Source organism: Mizuhopecten yessoensis, unplaced genomic scaffold, assembly GCF_002113885.1.
Source record: "Mizuhopecten yessoensis strain PY_sf001 unplaced genomic scaffold, ASM211388v2 scaffold8123, whole genome shotgun sequence".
NCBI classification, from domain to species: domain Eukaryota; kingdom Metazoa; phylum Mollusca; class Bivalvia; order Pectinida; family Pectinidae; genus Mizuhopecten; species Mizuhopecten yessoensis.
The window spans coordinates 3,509,441-3,520,871 of NW_018407390.1; the positions used below are offsets into that span (position 1 = coordinate 3,509,441).

Here is an 11,431-nt window from a genome sequence, read left to right on the forward strand (position 1 = left end):
GAAAGGTAAAACTGTGGAAATATTGGAACAAAAATTATCTGAAGATTTGGAGTGTACATTTGGTTGGATGAGAAATAACAAATTAAGTCTCAATCTAAGTAACTCAGTGTATGAGGATAGACTCTGTGCAAAAGCAAAAACTTTCCAAATGTAGAGATCTATCTTTGAAATTTAATGAAAATGCTATTGAGACAGTTTGTTGTGCAAAACTTCCAGGTGTACTCATAGACAAAACTTCATCATGGAAAGATCATATCGAAAGTGTTTGTAAAATATTATCAAACAAAGTAAGTTTACTGAGAAGACTTGGACCATACATGTCTGACAGTATTATACTAAAGGTCTATCAGAGTATCGTCTTTCCTTATTTCATATATTGTTCAAATATGTGTATTCCTACTAATAAAATGTACATTGAGAAGATTTTTAAGTTACAAAAAAGAACTGCCAGGATTTTATTGAACATCAAAGATATTTTAATTCCTTCTTGTACTCTTTTTAACAGTCTCATGGGGATGCCTATATCTGATTTTTATGAGTTTAGGAAAGCAGTTCTCACTTATAAATTTCTAAAATGCTAAGCTCCAAATGTTTTAAATTCCATGTTTTTATATGTAAGAGATGTGTCTTCCAGAAGTACAAGAGCTACCACAACATATAGACTGGATGTCCCGTTAGCAAAAACATATATTTTTAAACGCTCTTTTAGCTACGGTTGCTCTGTTTTATGGAATGCACTTAGTGATGTTATTAAACAGTCGTGCAGTGTAGATGTTTTTAAAAAGAAACAAATTGAAATGTTTTACAGTAAGTAATAAGTGTGATACATAATAATACCTGTGACATATATCAATGTATATATGCATCTTTTATTTAGATTGTATTTATTATCATTCTACCATTATAATTGTCTTATTAAGTCTGTACATATATGCATAACAGGGCCGTATTGTAAATATGTAACCCTGTAAAAATAAAAGATATTATTATTATTATAATTATTCAATGGTTTTACATCAGGAGGTACCACATAGCTCATATACACTGAGTTTGAATAATATTCCAATTGCCGTTCACCATTTGCCAGAACCATGAACAAAGATTTTTTTAAAAATCATTATTTAGTTTTCTTCACTCTAACCCCCTAGTAACAACATAAAACGCAAATTATACCTGACAGAACGCCGTAGCATATAACTGGATAATAATTCAATTATTATTAATTACAACATGATGGCTGTGAAAACAACAAGTAATAATTTCAATGGGGATCACCAGAACCCCTGACTACCTACGAATTTGCAAATGATACATTGCATGTAAATTGCGGAAGAACATTAAAAAGAGCATAGAGTGCAAAATCTAACATCCTTTTTCAACTCATTAATGTCCCAGACAATCAGATGCTGCTTCAGCCCTAGGGATTTCCGATCGGAAAAATAAATACGTAAAACAAATTTGAACAAGCAATATTCGTGTGGAAGGTATTTTACGTGTTCGGCTCTACCTTTCAGCACTTAGACGAACAACACCATGTCTCACAATGATGTCTTATTGCATGCTGTTAAGGATGCCTAATAGCCATTCGGTGGAACTATGATCGACTAAATGGTGCAAGCATTCAAAAACTGACACACTCAAATTGCCTCTTTAGAGCCTTGTCCCAAAGCTCTCAATGGATTCATACTCTTCCATTATACAACAACAACAACTGTTTTTAAGGTCCAAATGACGCTTCTTGGTAGATTTGGATAAGATCTGGAATATGGTATATGGGCCTTTCTTCAGAAATGATAATATTTCATTTATGCAGATATGACCACCAAACCCTAGTGATATTTCAAACGAAAGAGTGTTATGATATGTGCAGCCGGTTACGAGGAGCACTAACTAGAAGTTGAATAAGCTCTCAATTCCCATAGCATGCCCCTCCCCTCTGGCCCATGGAGCCACATCATTTGTTATCACAACACCTTAACCATAGTATAGGTTGATCCAGACCATATTCGGTTATAATACTTTTACATGAACTTTAGGACTAAGATTTTACAAGATTTCCATTCTTTAGTTCATCCTTCTGGCACATTCTCATTTATACAACATCTAGTCCCTTTTACCGAGGAATGCTGCAGATCAAGTTTGGTTATTATTTGATCTGTAGTGAAGGAAGATAAACCTATATTCCCTCAACGTGTTCGTCTTCTTTTCCCATTGCATTCATACCCTTTGTCCATACAACATTGAGTCCCTTTTATTCGGGGATACTACGACCAAATTTGGTTTAGATCCTTTTACCGCTACTGAAGGGGTATGACTTTAAACGCTTTATCTTTATTTCCCATTCTGTGCCATGTCCTTTTGTCCCCTTATTTTACAAATGTCATCCCTTTGGCCCGACAATGTTCCAAACCAATGTCAGGTTCCAACCAGCCACACAGAACTATTAGGGATTTAAACAGAACGATGACTAACGAACGATGGACGCCAAATCACAGTATAAGCTGAATTGGTCCTTCCGGCTACGAGGGCTTTAAGCTGCAGAATGATCTACTAAAATGGGATTAAATAAAACTCTATACTAAAAGTCAACAGATGAAATGTTTTGTAACGATTAATGAGTATTTAACGTAACAGCAATTGCTTCAGAATATAAGTGATAAAAATAAAACGAGCGCCTAAAGCTGTTGATTTATCAAGGAATGCATCGAAATCATGATTCCCCTGCAAACGCTACTTAGTTACATTAAAATCTAATGTGAAGGAGAAGATAAACTGGTTCCTGAATTTGACATATCTTGCCTGTCTTCATGTTAACAATGGTTGTGCTGACGTTGGTAACATCGTAGGGAATATCATTGGTTCGTTAGTATAGTTTGATAGTTGACCCATATCTATCACTGACAAACTTCTATCAGGCGCAGACAGGTTTCGAAAAGCCACAGAGCAAAAGAGACAAAAAATGCATTATAGAAATGGATTATGTCGTAGAAAAGACAAATATTTCAAACAAACGCATTTAAAAATCGGTTCTAATATCGTGGATTTGGAATAGAAGCTTACGTTTACATAGCTTCGAGCAGGAGTTTAGAGGAACCGGAAATACCAATCAGCAGGGGAGCCGTTGTCTAGTCAGTTAATGGTTTATTTGAATATAATTAATGATCATATGAGAATGCACCTGGATGTCGTGCATGCTAGGCTCACCACGTGCATACTTTCCACTTAACGAGCGCTGACACAGACGTATAATCTCAAATACAACATGTTACCAAGTATGACACATATTTCATTGACTTTCAGTCATTCTATGTTTTTACAAAAATCGATTATCATTACTTGTTGATTAGCATATTATTTTAAATTGATCTGACACTCCTGTAGGCATGCAGTACGTCGTCTGGAAACCCGTTCAATATCGCGTTCAGGTTGAAATGCTTCAAATGTAGGGTAGTTATGGCTATTCATCAAAACTTTAAACGACTAAAACGTCTTTGAAGTGATTCGTTATTGTGGTAGGAGAACCATATACCATAATATGACTTCCTTCAATATAAAACAATACTTCTTTTGTTTATATTTATACCTATGTATACCTATAGCTCTTGTAAACGGTTGATCTGCATAAACTAAACGGGCCACAAATAACACATCTGAATTCCGATGTTTAATTTGGGTCTTAAATTGACTTGTTATGGTGTTGGAATATTGGGAGATTAAACCATCTTGTAGGGGGCTTTTTGAAACTTAAAAGAAATAACAAAAGATTGAAACATAACAAATAAAAAGCGTAATTCGATAGTATTTTAGCTAAACCTTCCGTTTGATTTGATGTACCTTTGCACATTTCTAAAACATAGATTGTTGGTTTTTACCGACAGGTTTTCATTTCCGAGAAGTATCTGTGTCAATAACAATATACAGAATCATCAGGTTTACCTCCCTTCTGATACATGATATCTTAAAAAAGTTAGAAATACTGGTTTGTCTTTTACAATGTAAGACTTCGGGGGTAAAACCTGTTTGACCTACAACGCATGCCATGAAAGCATTTAAAAGGCTCGTCAGAAAACAACATCAAATCAGTGGCTCCTCCCAATTTCAAAAACGAACAACTCTGGTCTTACCGTTTGGAACGCGATAAACGGAAACGGCCTTGTATACATGTATATTGAACTTTTATTTTAGTTGCTGAAATGGAACAAAGGGACTTTATCATAGGCTTTGATAAGGCATAAAGGAAGATGTCTTCATAAAAACAGTTCAACGGTATTATACCATGTCATTTCTTTCGCTACCCAACTGAATGTTGCGTATGAGTATCGAAATACCGGAGTCATGCGGAGTTTAATTTCTCTTTAATACTTTTATCAATCGCTGGCATACCAACTTCAAACTAAGAAGTGTGTTGCTTTTGTTTAATTTTTTGTATTAAGACATCAGTCGTAAAACCTCATTATAGTAAAAGTTAATGACCCTATATACCATTTTGATAACTAAAGCACAAGTTCAATTTATCCCAATTACATTACATAGCAGTAGTGAAGTGTTTGATTAGGGTTTTTAAATATGACTTATAAGAAAATTGACATAATTTTGGGATACAATGGTAGTTATATGGTGCAGTTCGTTATATGAAAATTTTATCGTAACTGCAAATGAAAACTAAGCCAAAATATAACGCAAATCAACATGACTAATTAGATAGTACCCTTGCATATTTTGAAATGGTTTGTAGGTAATTTCTCTACAATGTGAGCAGTTTAGGAGAATAAAGCCTGTTATTGTCATTGTAATAACACTAGCTAGGCTAAATAACCACTTCACATTTAATCGTTACAAGTTGGATTATTTTACCAGATTTAACATGTCATGTCTTGAACAGTCGTTTTTTTTAAATAATCATTAATTATCGAAACATATCTGAATTATGTATTAAACTCATACTAAACATTAAAACGCTTCGGCCACAAAAGCTGTTGTTTGTTAAATCGTTAACTTCATCAATAAAAAATACAAAGAAATGAATGCTGAATTATAAAGCATTGTTACAATGGTGATCGGTCGTCTGTGCTTCTCTGGTCAATAACGTCCGTCAGTTAATCGCCGTGAATATAGTTGAATGGCAGTTCTGGCCGCTTGACCTCCCTAGATTGGTTGTGTATAAAATATTTACAGCTAGGGGGAAGAATGTTATGTATTACCCTAGCCTGTATTGTACAACACTGTTCTTACCAAAATGATCGCCTTCCGAAATCAATCAAGTGTAAATTGACACGTATATTATCCTTAAACCTGGTTGATATACGATATCCATGGCTCAACAGAGTAATACTAGAGGTATACGTCATACGGTTTCCTTAATGTCAAGTATGAGACAATACTGTTATCATGCGGAATAAAATATTACAAAATGTGATGTAAACATTGGGATAATTAAAAAGGATGTGTTGATAACATGAAACGATTACCCGGGTATGATGTTAACAGTAAATTAATACCAGGGGTTCATGTTAACATTAAATATTTACCCGGGTGTGGTGTTAACGGCAAATCTGTACCATTCTGCGGTGTTAACATTAAAACATATCAGGGTGTGACGTTGACAGTACATCACTACCATTTTGCGGTGTTAACATTAAAATATTCAGGGTGTGACGTTATCGGTATAGTATTACCATTCTGCTGTGTTAACATAAATCACTACCAGGTTGTGATGTTAATAGTAAATTATACATGCCTTTTTCCATATCACACCCAGTATAAAGCCGAGACTCCAATATCACCCCTGATATTGGTCGAGGGTTGATACTTGGTGTTTTATGGAAAGATCTACTATCTTATTATCTATTTTTCTTTTGAAAAACGAAAAATTAACAAAAGGGGTGTGATACGGGTTTTTCGGTCTGATACGGAGAGGGCTGATACGGGTTTTGGGGTGTGATACCGCGGGGGCTGATACGGCTTTTGTGGTGTGATACGGCGAGGGCTGATATGGGTAAGAGCAATTGTTTCGTATCGCATATACAAAAACCCCGTATGTATTAGTAAGTATGTAATAAACATTAATAACTACCAGGGTGTGATGTTAACAGTAAATTATTACCATTCTGTGGTGTTAACATTAAATAATTTAATCTTGCTTTTAACAAGCATTTTCATTGGCTTAAAAATTTATGTTATCAGCCCATATCGTTAAAAAGTGACGTCGCCGTTTGTAACGACGCTTTTGATTGGCTTATGCAGCGGCGTTATCATTTGTAAGAGAAAAGAGTCCACCAATAAAAGTGGATTCCCACAGGGAATGTGTTTAGTAGATTATATTATAAGGATTGACTTGAATATATTTTTCATGTTATGGAGCTATCACTCAAAAAACCGGACTGTACTCTCAGCGGTTTATTTAGAGTAAACTCCGAGGTTTTTTTGTGTTATATCTCCATAACATGAAACATATATTCAAGTTAATCCTTAAATAATTACCTAGGTGGGATGTTAACAGTTCATTATTACCATTCTGTGGTTAAACGTAAGACAATTACCTGGGTGTGATGTTAATAGTAATTTCTTACCAGGTAGTGGTGTTAAAATGAACTGATACACCAAGGTGTGGTGTTAACAGTGTGGTTTTTGTAATGTTGACATTTAATAATTACCACGTAGCTGTGTGAACAGATTATGAACTAATGAGCCTGGATTCTGATTAAAACACTCGGGGGTTGCACGATATCACGTATTTGCATAGCCTGTATGTTCTTGATCATGAACAGAAGAAACAAGTTGGATAAACAGTCTATCTTTCTTTTAAATATGTCTTTGTTAATAGGTTACTATGAAACATGTGTATCTGTGTAATGTGTATCTGTGTAATATTTACATGTGTAATATGTATCTGTGTAATATTTACATGTGTAATATGTATCTGTGTAATATTTACCTGTGTAATGTGTATCTATGTAATATTTACATGTGTAATATGTATCTGTGTAATATTTACATGTGTAATATGTATCTGTGTAATATTTACCTGTGTATTGTGTCCCTGTGTAATATTTACCTGTGTAATGCGTATCTATGTAATATTTACATGTGTAATATGTATCTGTGTAATATTTACATGTGTAATATGTATCTGTGTAATATTTACATGTGTAATATGTATCTGTGTAATATTTACATGTGTAATATGTATCTGTGTAATATTTACCTGTGTATTGTGTCCCTGTGTAATATTTACCTGTGTAATGTGTAAGCGTGTAATATTTACCTGTGTAACATGTGTACCTGTGTAATATGTATCTGTGTAATATTTACCTGTGTAACATGTGTACCTGTGTAATGTGTATCTCTATAAGATTCGTTACCGTGCGATGTGTATTTCTATAAGATGGGTACCTGTGTAATGTGTATCTGTATAAGATGTGAACCTGTGTAATGTGTATCTATATAAAATAGGTACCTGTGTAATGTGTATCTGTATAAGATGTGAACCTGTGTAATGTGTATCTATATAAGATGTGTACCTGTGTAATGTGTATCTATATAAGATATGAACCTGTATAATTTGTATCTATATAAGATATGAACCTGTGTAATTTGTATCTATATAAGATGGGAACCTGTGTAATGTGTATCTATATAAGATGTGTTCCCGTCTAATGTGTATCTGTGTAATGTAAATTGTTGTTAGTAGTATATCTATGTAATGTGTATCTATGTGTAATGTGTAAACGTGTAATATTTACCTGTGTAATGTGTATTTGTGTAACATGTGTACCTGTGTAATATGTATCTGTGTAATATTTACCTTTGTAATGTGTATTAGTGAAATATTTACCTGTGTAATATGTATTAGTGTGAAATGTGTACCCGTGTAATGTGTATCTGTGTAATATTTACCTGTGTAACATGTGTACCTGTGTAATGTGTATCTGTGTAATATTTACCGGTGTAACATGTGTACCTGTGTAATGTAAATTTGTGTTAGTAGTATATCTATGTAATGTGTATATATATGTGAGATGTGTACCCGTGTAATGTGTATCTCTATAAGATTCGTAACCGTGCGATGTGTATCTCTATAAGATGGGTACCTGTGTAATGTGTATCTATATAAGATATGTAACCATGTTATGTGTATCTATATAAGATGTGAACCTGTGTAATGTGTATCTATATAAGATGTGAACCTGTGTAATGTGAATCTATATAAGATATGTACCTGTATAAAGTGTATCTATATAAGATGGGTACCTGTGTAATGTGTATCTATATAAGATGGGTACCTGTGTAATGTGTATCTGTATAAGATGTGTACCTGTGTAATGGGTATCTATATAAGATGTGTACCTGTGTAATGTGTATCTATATAAGATGGGTCCTGTGTAATGTGTATCTATATAAGATGGGTACCTGTGTACTGTGTATCTATATAAGATGGGTACCTGTGTAATGTGTATCTATATAAGATGTGTACCTGTGTAATGTGTATCTATATAAGATGTGTACCTGTGTAATGTGTATCTATATAAGATGGGTACCTGTGTAATGTGTATCTATATAAGATGTGTACCTATGTAATGTGTATCTGTGTAAAATTTAACCGTGTAATGTGTATCTGTGTAAAATTTAGCCGGTTAATGTGTATCTGTGTAATATGTATTAGTGTAAGATGTGTACCTGTGTTATGTGTATCTATATAAGATATTAAACTGTGTAATGTGTATCTATATAGGATTTGAACCTGCGTAATGTGTATCTATATAAGAGTAGTACCTGTGTAATGTGTATATATATCGGATGTGAACCTGTGTAAGGTGTATATATATATAAGATATGAACCTGTGTAATGTGTATCTGTATAAGATGTGAACCTGTGTAAGGTGTATATATATATAAGATATGAACCTGTGTAATTTGTATCTATATAAGATATGAAACTGTGTAATGTGTATCTATATAGGATTTGAACCTGTGTAATGTGTCTCTATATAAGATGTGTACCTGTGTAGTGTGTATCTATATAAGATGTGTACCTGTGTAATATGTATGTGTACCCGTGTAATGTGTATCTGTGTAATATTTACCTGTGTAAAATGTGTACCTGTGTATTGTGTATCTGTGTAAAATTTACCCGTGTAATGTGTATCTGTGTAAAATTTACCCGTGTAAGATGTGTACCTGTGTAATATGTAATAGTGTAAGATGTGTACCTGTGTATTGTGTATCTGTGTAATAGATACCTGTGTAACATGTGTACCTGTGTAATGTAAATTTGTGTTAAGAGTATATCTATGTAATGTGTATATATATGTGAAATGTATACCCGTGTAATGTGTATCTGTGTAAATTTTACCCGTGTAATGTTTATTAGTGTAAGATGTGTACCCGAATAATGTGTATCTGTATAAGATGTGAACCTGTGTAAGGTGTATATATATATAAGATATGAACCTGTGTAATGTGTATCTATATAAGATATGAAACTTTGTAATGTGTATCTATATAAGATGGGTACCTGTGTAATGTGTATCTATATAAGATGTGTACCTGTGTAATGTGTATCTATAAAGGATGTGTACATGTGTAATGTGTATCTTTATAAGATGTGTACCTGTGTAATATGTATCTCTATAAGATGGGTACAGGTGTAATGTGTATCTATATAGATGTGTACCTGTGTAATGTGTATCTATATAAGATGGGTACATGTGTAATGTGTATCTATATAAGATGTGTATCTGTGTAATGGGTATCTATATAAGATGTGTACCTGTGTTATGTGTATCTGTATAAGATGTGTACCTGTGTAATGTGTATCTATATAAGATGTGTACTTGTGTAATGTGTATCTATATAAGATGGGTACCTGTGTAATGTGTATCTATATAAGATATGTACCTGTGTAATGTGTATCTATATAAAATGGGTACATGTGTTATGTGTATCTGTATAAGATATGTACCTGTGTAATGTGTATCTATATAAGATGTGTACTTGTGTAATGTGTATCTATATAAGATGGGTACTTGTGTAATGTGTATCTATATAAGATGGGTACCTGTATAAAGTGTATCTATATAAGATATGAACCTGTGTAATGTGTATCTATATAAGATGCGTACCTGTGTAATGTGTATCTATATAAGATGTGTACCTTTGTAATGTGTATCTATATAAGATTTGTACCTGTTTTTGTTGTTGTTTTTTTCGTTCAAAATAAAATATGATTTAAAAAACTAAATAAGGAAGGAAAAGTATATACAGTTTGACGGCATTTTATCCGAACAACATCGGTGCTTTTACTGCTGACAGTTCTAGTAACACATATCATAGTTGGTGATACTAAACATATTCAATGTTTTCCCGTTCGCACTCGTGAAATATATATGGTACTCAACAAGAAACCCCTTAAATTTTCTATTCATAACATTTTTGAAAAATAACACGACTAAAATAGTACTGCATCAAACAAACGCACGGGGGAATTAGAAATGTATTTTTTGACTCGTATATCTAATAAAGTCAAGCTTGACAACAAGGCAGAGCGCCAATGCGAATGGGTTGCCCGACGCAATTCTGCGATTATCTGATAAGATTTCCAAATAAAATGACGTCATTTGAAAAGATATGTCAATACCTTACAGTATGCTGTAAAGATGTACCAAAACAACCACTTACTCTGCCGTCGCAGTGAAAGTGAAATTCTACGCATTGAATAAAAAATACCGTTCTGATTGGACATTATCAAAAGTGAAGTCATAACTTGTGAAAATGTAATAAATATGGGTAGCCGGGATCTGTGTCTCATGGGGCGTTAAGTTTAACACTTCTATGGATAAATAAAGTTGGGAATGTTTCCCTATACATATGAAGTTCAATTCAAAAACATTTAACACCAGCAACCCCAAAAATAAGAAAACTAAAAAGCAATATCAGAAAAAAAGAGAAAGCATGATACACAAAAACAGTATTCTAACTTAAAGGCGATACAAAAAAACAAAAATACCAACTGAGAAAACACAAACAACAAAGGATAAAAACAACAAAAAAGCAAACACAACCAAAAGTTGATATTGAATGGTAAGTCAGACCGAAGTTCAGCCAATAGAACGATATGCACATGTATACTTAAGCGTTACCTACCTTGTTAGTTACGGTCTTATCCCAGTAGTAACAGAGGCATCACACGGCGCGACAGTATGGTTTACCTGCACCGGGAAGCTGACAACGTTCTTTGGTATACATGATGTACGGCTTGCACTCCTTGTCATAAATATCCTCCCACGCAGCTATTCAGTATGAAGCCAGGTCGGGTACACATTTGCCGTCAAGATTTGTCAGCTTGACTCTATTTCCAAAGACGATCTTAAACAAGGTTTTGAAGATATCAGTTGATAATGTTTCATGACACACTTTTGAAATTGATGAAAAT

The 11,431-nt window shown here is 33.7% G+C and overlaps 1 protein-coding gene across 1 annotated transcript in view; it reads right to left on the bottom strand.

Moving 5' to 3' along the window:
• LOC110455051 overlaps window positions 1-11,223 on the bottom strand; it is a 34,527-nt gene extending 23,304 nt beyond the window's left edge. The window contains exon 1 of the mRNA XM_021504969.1: window positions 11,143-11,223. The gene's annotated coding sequence lies outside the window, so the exon portion shown is untranslated. The remainder of the gene's footprint in view (window positions 1-11,142) is intronic.
• Window positions 11,224-11,431: the final 208 nt, after the last annotated feature.